Consider the following 11053-nt stretch of genomic DNA (forward strand, 5'->3'; position numbering starts at 1 on the left):
CCTACTGTAGATTTATTTTATTCACCGAGATCACTTCTGTAACTTTCATCGTGGTCACTTTCGCTGGAAGTATGATCAGCACTTGAGAAAACGAGCTGGATTGGGCCCAGGCTGTCGGGATACCGCGTTCTCATTGGCGGGGGAGGAGTTGTTGTCTAGAAGCATGCTAGCGAGTACAGTGACTGGATTTGAATAAGGGCAGCCTTTTTTTTAATCAGTACTACTGATCAGAGATCTTGCCATCCTGCCAGGGAAAGTTCTGCTTCTTATGCACGGGGAAGCGCATCTGTTGGGGAAGCCATACATTAGAAAAAAATTACACCATCTTCCCGTAGGGTAACCCTCAGTAGTATGCGAAGCAGCCATGTGGTCGATTCAAGTGCCCGTTAGTTTTCAGTTCGTCGTTTCGGTTAGATTGAGTTACGTAGCTACCGTTATATTTACCATTTGGTTTCCGTGGTAACTACCACACATTTCACTTACCAGAACTACGAAATTGGAAATTGCGTTGACCCCGTTGCTTTACACTACTCAGGGTTCCCCTACGGGAAGATGGTGTAATTTTACTGAAGGAGGGTGGTGAACGACGAAGGCGGTGAAGCGTGCTCGTCTCGTGCCGGCCCAGGAAGACAACGGCAATACTATCTCTCCAGGAGCCTTTCAAGGGAAGCGTGCTGGTCTCGTGCCGGCTCAGGAAGACAGCGGCAACACTGTCGCTCCAGGAGCCAGTAAACGGTAAGACAACACCAACCCACCTTCAGCAAGCCGAGCATGCGCAGGGGGGGTGTGGACGGCGCAACAACAACAAGGGAGGGGCATAGCTCCTACCATGAGATGCTTCGCATCTAAAAATCCCGGCGTGATTGCTTGTTTTACCACTTTCAGTGTGTAGTAATGCAGTCTGCCTCATCAGAATGCCTCACTGTGAGGTCATGATTTCAGACTCAGCGAGAGCTGCCAACACGTTGCCGCCGTATTTTTTTGCTGCTTGCGAAAAAAGATGACGAGAGCTGAGTATCATGCACTGATGTAGAATGCGCGTAGATTGTGCTCGTAGAAGATATGACCTGTTTTACCATATGCATCAGTATCGCGTCAAATACTACTTTGTTGTTTGTTTGATGAATTGCACGTCATTTCTATATTTTACTCCATGCAATCACGTATGCACATCAAGCACTCTGTGTTCAAAATGTGTTTTTCTAGCAGTGTAATGAATTTCAAGTGATGTTTATTTTCAACACCCTCAAAGATGACATGGAAGTTGGATTCTCAGCATTGCATGCTTTGAGATACCTTAGTCAGAGTGATACGCAGCCACCTGCAGCCGAAGAGGCACCTGATGCGCAGGTAGAACTGAAGGATACTGACGACCTGTGGAGTGAGCCTTCACAACAAATAATACAAAGCTACTTTGCCTCACACAAGCCACTGTCGGAGAGGCAACTAGCAGAAATCTCTGCAGCCACAATGGGCCAAGCAAATAATACGCAGTTGTTCGCTAAAAAGAAGGAACGTCGACAGCTCTATCCTTCAAGAGAATTTGCTCTTCTACGAAGCCTGTTGGTCTGCTGAAAACGGTGCTCTACCCCAGTGACACAGCGGTGTCGGAGGCTATGGGTTAGGCCGTGATCATGCGAAAGGCGCTGTGGCAGCTTATGTTTCACTCCTGAGAGGCATGGATGTATAGGTTGAGGTATTTGAAACCGGATTACAGGTTCACAAAGAGCACTAATACTTGGACGCATCACCTGACAGGCTAGTGAGGATTGATGCTGGGGAAGGCCTGCTCCAAGTCAAGTGCCTGCCTTCCCAGAAAAGGATGACTGTGGAGGATGCCTAGCAAGGACAGGAAGTTTTGATGTTCACTGAAAGATGAGGTGGCATCTTTGAAGACAAACCATGCGTACTACTAGCAAGTGTAAGGGCAGATGGCTGTTACAGGCCATATGAGGTGCGACTTTGCGTTAGGGCGGAAAAGAAAGATGGAAGCCTTGCACACGTTCATGTCGAGTGCATTTCCTTTGATGAAAGCTTCTGGGAAAACGAAATGTTGCCTGCACTGCATCACTTCATGCTTAATGCCTTCATTCACGAACTTCTGACACAAACAATAAGGAGGCTCACTGTTCGGTACATGTCTGGAGCATATGTGCCATTTAAAAGTCCTCAGTGTATTCTATGTGAGCCAACCAGCGGCCATTTTGAAGTTGAAAATAAAGAAGCTGGTGTGAAACGTCCCCACCTCAAGCATAAATGCTGTTCTTTATGTATTTTGACGCGTTACGCTTTCTCGCATCACTCCGCTGCTTTTATTAAAGGAGGCTTGAAGTTCGCGAAGAAGCAACACACTTGGAAAACCTTTTCAGCAATATCCAGCATTGTAATGGGAAAGGCTAAGTTTAATATTCTGAAGGACTTAACTCGACCTATCGCCCGTTCAATATGCACCCTAGCACTTGCAATCTTGTGCGTCTCGTAAACTGCCTCGGCAGGCATTTACCTTTCGTGCCGTTCACAAAAGGGGGGTCGGTGAAACGTTATACGTGGTCGCAGGTGAGGAAACGTAAAACCTCTATCAACCATCATCGCGTCTTCTTCCTGCAGCAGATTCATGAGTCCACTGCTCTCTAGGATGGCTTTGTCTGAATCAGAGCCACCCCAGAGCCGACACACAAAAGCAACATAGCCGTCTGGGCTGCACCCAAGATGTGCCTTGTAGGTGTTATAATGGGTATATCTTGAGAAGGTCTGACGCTGTGCTTTCAACAAACAGGAGCTCTGAATGCGAACTTTACTCGTATCGAGCACAAGACGAGTATACTCAAACCCTTTAAAAGATTTGGGAAGATGTTCCGCAATACCTTCTTTCGGGGGAATATTGGTCAGCCTTCGTAGTTCCCTTTGGAGAATGTTGGTCTATCTCGAAAATTTTCTGCGGACCTGACTTTCATAGAGCATAAAATTTCGCGCCACCTCTTCGGTGGGCATCCCGGTCCTCAGGCGGACCACCACAATAAAATAATCATTTCTAAGGTCAATTTCTTTTGGCCGACCACGTGTGTCGCCTTGGTTTTTTTCCCTCAGAGCACCAGTACGTCATGTTCTTGGCACGGGACTCCAAGTACTTGAACAGAGCCTCAAGTACCTTGTTGTTCGGAAGGCCGGTGTATGAGCGACACTTGGAACAACTTTGGAGTATGCTCAGTTTTAGGAGTCGCTACTCGGCGTGGTAAAGTCTTGCCTCAAGCCTTCGGTGCTCCTCTTCTAGTCTGATGATCGCACTTTGTTGCTGGTTAATTGTTTCCTCCGACAGCTGAATCTGCCCACAACTTCAATCCCCGGAACTACAATCATAAACATCTATACAATGAATTAAAAGACAAAAATGCAGAAGCTACTAATGCATTCCAAAAAAAACACTGCGCTGGAATTTTCTCAAGCGTTTTTTTTTCTTCTAAAATGCATTATTCCTCAATTAATCGTGCTAACACACAGCAATAACAACGGCCGGATGAAGGGATTTAATGTTTTAGTACTATGGGGCTAATAAACGTTACGCGGGTTAATAGTAATATTCCGGCTACTCAATTTAAAGCAGGAAGAGGAGAATCGCATTCACCCACACTAGCAGCACTTGGACAATGCACCGAGGTGCAGCGGACCTTCGGCACTGGGATCTGCTGCGCACGAAAAGTAACCGAGGAATGTGCGCAAGTTCTTTTAAGTATAGCACAGCTAGTGAATGGAGGGAGACGACTGTTGTAATGAGGTAACAAATTGAAAACCCGTCCCCTTCCGGCAAGCTTCTGACAGTGCATGCTGTAGTGTGCCGAGCAGGAGATTTTAAATCATGTTCCTGCTTTGCAATACGCCATTTCCAGCACCTGTACCACAAACGTCACCTGCACACATGTGAAAGACACCGTAGTCTGAAAAGCAATACGTTGTGATGCAAGCGAGTGCTCACTGCGACAAGCCATAAGCAAAATGCTAAGGTTGCGATCCTAATATACTCTGTGGTCAAATAAAAAGTACTTGTGTCGTCTCGGCGGGGTCCTGTGTGAACAGATGCGGTATGCTAAAAAGTGCATCCGCATCTTGTTTTGGGCGTTTCAGTTCATGTTTGCACCACCTATAAAACAGAGGTTGTACAGAATCAATATCTGAAAGCCTATTCCTCTGTGCACATTAAAAAAATATTCGGCTAAAAATTGCACTATGCTAGTTGTTTTTTATTCATATTACCTAATACACCTTAAGAGTTGTTAGAAGGGCGTGTTATAATTTAGGTAGTTCTGAACACGCTGTATTTTTAAGGCATTCATTCCATTACAATAAATGAGCCTTCAAACAAAACTTACTCGAGAAATGAAAAGTAGCGAGGCTGCGAACTGCATGATGCTTAGCAGGCACACTCAGTGTACAGTTTCTGCAAGCCCTGCACTAGCGTTAGCACTTCACAACTAGCATTGCAGTGGCCTAACCCATTACGAACATACAGAGGTCGCCGCAGTTTGAGAACAGTTAATACAGTTGTAGTTTTTCACTGCGTGCAATCGCACCGGCGGCACGGCGGTGACCATTCATCGTAGGTCCCCGCACTCCTAACGTGCATTTTGTTTCGTTCGTTTCGGCCACTCATTATTTCAAACGAGTTTCACATCCGCAGGCACACGGCAAAGGGACACCAACACGCGCAAAAGCAGCGATCATTCGAAACATGCCACGGTGACTAGAAATGAACGAACTTTAACAATAACAGCAAAGAAAATGTCCCGTTCGCTAGTAATGAACGAACTGTAGCAATAAAAACTGGCGAAGGAAAAATCCCCGCTGGCGGGCTTACGTCCTCGTCGCTTAATCCAGCGTAAATGGCGTTTTACTCCAGCCTCACCTCGACTTCTCGCGTAGTTAAAGACGGTTGGCACCCAGTCGGGGTGGCTCATGAATCTCGATGGCGCTCCTATAAGTCAAATATTATATAAGGGTGACATATACACGTCGGACAGTGATAGCCACGTCGGACAGTGATAAGCCATCTTCGTTCTTCCTTCGGACGGCGTCTATCCAGCTTCTCGGTTTTTTGGGTACAACTTTGCGCACCGAAACCAGAAGAAGTTAATGCCCGGCTTGCCATAAAAAACGTTTGTGCAACCTACGGCCACGAAATATGTCCGGTAGGCTGACCAGACCGAACCCAGGATGCAGCAAGAGGCAGCGGAATAGGTTGGGCTTCGTTTGTTTACCAACCACGCTGAAAGCGCTGTGGTATGCGGTTTTCGCGCAAGCGCAGCAGGTTATTTTGCATGTCATGCAAAGAAAATTCGCTCTATGGCCCAAAATAATCAGAACCCAGATAGCCTTCTACACGATTCAAAAACGCAGGGGCATTGCACAGAAGCAAGGCTATGTCCTTTTAGTGTCAGAGAGAGAGAGAGAGAGAGAGAGAGAGAGAGAGAGAGAGAGAGAGACGATACGGCACTACAGTCCCTGCGGTTTTACTTGCGAGTTCTGTTTACTGTTCTCGCTTCTGCTCTCCGCCCTCACAGACGCACCTTCCATGCTATAAACGTCGCGGGATGCGCGGTGACGAAGGGATAAAAATTCCCAAGTCCCCAGGCGAGCCAACGAACGGAGAAAATGGAAGTTTGAAATATCTGACATATATTCTTCCAAAGTTGTAACCGCAAAGCCTGTGAGCGTGCCGTGTGTTGACACGGATTGATCGCCCTTCCGCCCACAGCCCATGCCGCCCAGCAGCCATCACAGATTACATTGGGGCGATGTAGCGGATGGAAGCGTGCAGCATAAGCGTCCTCATTTTGTTCCAATTACATTCGGGGTAATGCCAAATTCCCCAAATAAAGTTCATTTAAATTCCTCGAAATATGAAAACTTCACTCATTTCTTCTGCGGGAATGGGTGGGCAGTTCAAATCTATTCCTGCATTTCTCAACGTGAGAAAGGTCGTCTTGATAGTTTTATCAAATTACCGATGAGCGAACCATAACGCCGATGTTATCACTGAGACGCGTTAAGAACTGCCAAAAAAACTCAGGGAAGCTTGCACTCACGCGCAAGTCCTGAATGGCGAAGCTGTTGTTGGTGATCATAGGCGGACCCAAGGTTGACTTTTGGTATCGTTATGTGGCCATGGTCGATGTCAACAGCATGATATTTCAATGACCTTATGTAAAGCAAAGCCATCGCGAGCTCGTCGTTTTGGTCGACGCGTTCGACCAATTTAAGGCTCTAGCGTATGCCTTGCACGCCGAGCCTGGAATTATCGTCTATACCGATGCTTTGCACGCCGACCATCTCAAAGGAGAGCGGCCTCGTTCTACGCCATGTGAACGATACGCATAGGCCGGGCCGTGTGCAGTCACCTACAGGAGCTTCACAATTCACGTCGGAGCTCTTAAACCCTACTGACTGCATGCTCACGACAACACGAGGACGAACGAACGAGGGGCGTACGCTCTGCGGTGTCTTTCTCGTTCTGTGCAAGTGCTTCCACTATACGACGAACTGTGGAGCCTGTTTTGTGTGTTTGTGGCCTGGCCAATCTCCCAAAGTGGGAATGCTTGGCATGACCAATACTCTGGCTTGACGAACGACTGCTCGAGGCATGCGTCGAACACTCGTTTGTTTTAGTTATTAGTTAATTTTTGCCAATCATTGTAAGGGGGATGGTTAGCTTGACGAACGTGCTCTTGTGGCACGCGGACAGGAGCTTTCGGCATTTGCTTGTTATTTTTAAATCGGCGGACACCATACACAAACGATTTGCGCAACAGCGTTGCCGTTAAAATACTAAAAACACGTCACCAAGTTCGGGGGTTAGTGGCTTGGTAACACATCTTGTGCTGTACAACCACCTTATTAATTCCCATACAGGCAGTACTCCCGTTAGTTAATATAGTGTTTGCATGGTCAAAATGTTTTAACGGCCTGCCACATGCTAATATTGGTTAAGCGTAAATGTGTTAATGCTACAGTGAATACGTCGACCATTTTTGTGCTGGAAAAAGTAATGTTCAAGAAGATATTATATTCACTACCTAGTTTATCACGTGTCTGGCGCAGTGGTGAATATGTAGGAAATTCAAATTTAAGTAATGGGTAACCTATTCTCCGGATCTGCTGGTATTTCTTGCAAAAGTGCACCGGTCGATCACCTCGTCCTGCCTTTGCGCCAAATACGGAGCACTGGTGGCCGCACAGATCGTCAGAACTGACGGATGTCAAAAAGCCTCTCGCAAACGTGGCTGGGGTGAGAACTTTCTGTGTGGTTGTGACGATGAAACGTAGGTCACTGACCAAGCCGAAGAAGCGGTTTGACGTTTCGGTACCCCTACGGTACGGTTTGACGTTTCGGTACCCCTACGGGTACCCGTAGGGGTACCCAGGGAACGCTTGTTTGACCGTTAGCGCTTTGGGTATAAATAAGGCCCCCCCAACACGGTAGTTCACTTCTGTGTGATACGTTAAACAATGCGGTCACTCTGCTCGAGTCCTGTACTGTAACCTCGCCCGTCGGGGCATTGTTCTTGTCTAGCCCATCTCTCGCCATTAAATAAACAACTTAAGCTTGCCTTCGGCTTCTGGCCTTCTTCCGGGCGGCAATATTGGCTGGCCGCTCGCTTCACCACGCTCCCACACGAATGTCGGAGGTGACGGAGCTTGGCTCGGTTACGCCTTACCGTATGCAGCAACGGGTTGTCAGCGGTGGGAGAACATTGTAACAACTGGTGGCCGCGGTGGGATGACAATGTTGCAACAACTGGTGGGCAGCGGTCGTATGGCAACTTCATAACACCATGAGCCAGCGGTGAGAGGTCCAACTCCACGGATGTCAAGGCGGTCTCGGACTTCGCAGAATTCACGGCGGTCAATGGCGAGTGCGGGACGTTTATTCTTCACTGAGTTTTACCAGGGTTCTGATGATAGCTGGTAGGGCACGTGTTTTTGTCGCGTGGGGTGTTCGTGCAAAACAATTTTGGAGCAGTGGGAACCGAAGTTTTTGGAGCTTGCAAAAGATTTGCGCTTAAATGTTTCGGATACGCTGAGAAGGCTGCAGCTCATAGAGCCTATACTTGCAGTTGGGGCTGACGATGATGAGCTGTCGGAGTGCATTGAACTTATGAATGACAGGGAGTCCACTAAACGTCATGCTGCAGATGCACGGGCTTAGCGAGAAATGCGAAAACACAAGGAAAAGATTCGAGGGTACGCCCTCGAGATCGAGAAAATCCCAAGGGAAAGAAAGAAGCTCGAAAAAGAGAGACTCCAACTTGAGAACAAAAACCTAGAGCACGAAATTCGACTTGAGCTGGAAGAAGCGAAGCTTGAGATAGAATAGTTGCTCAAAAAACACCTCGTTGTCGAAAAAAGCATCGTGCCAGCGCTGCCACTAGCACACGCTCTGGAGCGCGAGTCGAAAGCGACCGTTTCGGCCCAGAAGCGCGACGAGGTTGCTAAGAGACATAACGAAGGCGCATTAGCTCAGACTTTCGGCCGAGGGCAGTGCCTGTGCACTGACTGCGATAATGTCGATATCGTGTAAGCGATTATTTTGGAGACCTTGGCAGACTGTGCGGACGATTAATATTCGTGGGAGGCCTTGGGAATGGCTACCGCCTTGAACGTGCGAATATTTCGCGAAATACCGGCGTATCGCATGAATGCGCAAAATATGGAGTTACCGAGCGGCCGCACAAGTCCGCTTAGACAGAGGTGTTTCCTTTCGGCGGTAGTGTAGAAATGGGCGACGTGGCGCCAAATCCTGCTACCGAGGCCGTGAACGGTTTGCACGGTTCAGTTGGCAGTAATGACTATCTCGCCAATGAGAGGCCCATTACGTCCTTGCACGAGCTCAGGTAACCGACTTCGAGCCACGGCGAGCCATGCTTGTATATATTCAGTTGTCTGGAGCGGCTGAGCAGTCTTTTGAGACAGGGGAGCTTGGATGTAGTTTAGTCCTGGCAGGGAGAAAGGAGAACGGGAACACGCTTCGGTCTTCGCTTGGTGAGGCTGTTGCCGAAAACGCGAGGCACGACCAGATAGGGCTGTTGGAATTATTGAGGTGTCTAAAGAGCTCTTTGTGCCTTGTTGTTAATTTTTTTGCTCTTCATCTTTTTGGTGAATGATAAGAAGACATAATGAAGTTCTTTTGATGCTCCAGCCGAGAGGACAATCTCCACTCGCTCCAATGACCGACGTCCGATGCTTCAAGCAGGTGAAGGATGAGGAGTGTCTGTCTTGCTGGATAATAGGTGTATTTACAATATTTACATAACTCGAAGTATGTATATCTGGACAGATTGACGGTTACATTGTCACTCTGCTCGCATCAGCCCGTTCGATCAAGATATATACTGAACTAGATCCCTCTCGACCGACCCCGGCCAAAACCTAAAACTCCAGTTTTGAGCCCAAAAACCACGCCTCTAAAGGGGGCGTTAAAGAAAGAGCGAAAAGCCCTTTCAAACTAATTAATATGAACCGTTGATTGGTCACAAGAACCAGCCAACTCTCCACATGTCCCCACCTGCGGTCACGTGACCCAACGCTCTCTCTCATGCCCTCATAGTACGTTTCCCACGCACGCTAATGAAACCGACAAGCAAATACAAGACGTATGCCACTCAGTCCCCAGCGGCTGCGAAGCAACTGACCACGGCGGCGGTCCGACCTGTGACGCAGCAGAGGGTGCTAAGAATCCCTGGATCCGGACAGGCCGCCAATAGAATCTGAACCTGGCAACGTTTAACGCGCGAACCTTATCTGGCGAAGCAAGTCTCGAGGTGTTGTTCGAGGAACTACAGGGCATTAAATGGGATGTAATAGGGCTTAGCGAGGTTAGGAGGGCAGGTGAAACCTTTACGGTGCTGAAAAATGGACACGTCCTATGTTACCGTGGTCTAGAGGACAGAACAGAAATGGGAGTGGGATTTCTAGTCAATAAAAGCATAGCTGGCAACATAGACGAATACTATAGCATTAACGAACGGGCAGCAGGTCTTGTAATTAGGCTCAATAAGAGGTACAAGCTCAAGGTGGTACAGGGCTACGCACCCACATCCAGCTACGACGACCAAGTAGTGGAACGCTTCTATGAAGATGTGGAATCGGCAATGGCTAAAGTAAAAACACAGTATACCGTAGTTATGGGGGACTTCAATGCTAAACTAGGCAAGAATCAAGCTGGAGACAAGGCAGTTGGGAACTATGGTCTGGGCAGTAGAAATAGCAGGGGGAACTTACTAGTTGAGTTTGCAAAACGGAATAACATACGCATAATGAATACCTTCTTCTGTAAACGGGAGAGTCGGAAGTGGACCTGGAGGAGCCTGAATGGGGAGCACAAAAATGAAATAGACTTCATAATTTGCGATAACCCTGGCGTCATGCAGGATGTGGAAGTGCTCAGAATGGTAAGGTGTAGGGACCACCGTATGGTAAAATCTCGAATTAGGCTAGATTTGAGTTGGGACCGCAACAAGCTAGTACGAAAGAAGCCGATAAACGAACTAACAGTAAGACGTAAAGTAGAAGAATTCAGGATCGCGCTGCCGAAGCGATATTCCGCCCTTAACGAGGAAGCCGAGCTTGCGACAGAGGAAGCCAGCGACAACCTTACACGCATCATCACGGAGTGTTCAATAGAAGTCGGGGGCACTATGGCTAGACAGGATACTGGTAAACTCTCACAGGAGACGAAAGATCTAATAAGGAAACGGCAAACCATGAGAATCTCTACCGCAGCTGACAGAATAGAACTAGCCGAGCTCTCGAAGTTAATCAATAGGCGTAAGACAGCTGACATACGGAAGTATAATATGGAGAGGATCGAATACGCTGCAAAAAACGGAGGTAGCCTGAAAACAGTGAAGAGACGTCTTGGCGTGGGGAAAAATCAGATGTATGCACTTAAGGATAAGCAAGGCAATGTCATCACAAATAGGGACAAAATAGTCACAGTGGCCGAGGAGTTCTATAAGGATCTGTACAGTAGCCGGGACATACAGGATAATGCCGAACGAGACAG

The 11053-nt window shown here is 47.8% G+C and overlaps 1 pseudogene; it reads right to left on the reverse strand.

Moving 5' to 3' along the window:
* Window positions 1-2298: 2298 nt before the first annotated feature.
* On the reverse strand, window positions 2299-5565 carry LOC144148309 (uncharacterized; annotated as a pseudogene).
* Window positions 5566-11053: the final 5488 nt, after the last annotated feature.

The sequence above is a fragment of the Haemaphysalis longicornis genome, unplaced genomic scaffold (assembly GCF_048455015.1).
Source record: "Haemaphysalis longicornis isolate Haplotype H1 unplaced genomic scaffold, Haemaphysalis longicornis Haplotype H1 scaffold_8, whole genome shotgun sequence".
In the NCBI taxonomy this organism is placed as follows: Eukaryota; Metazoa; Arthropoda; class Arachnida; order Ixodida; family Ixodidae; genus Haemaphysalis; species Haemaphysalis longicornis.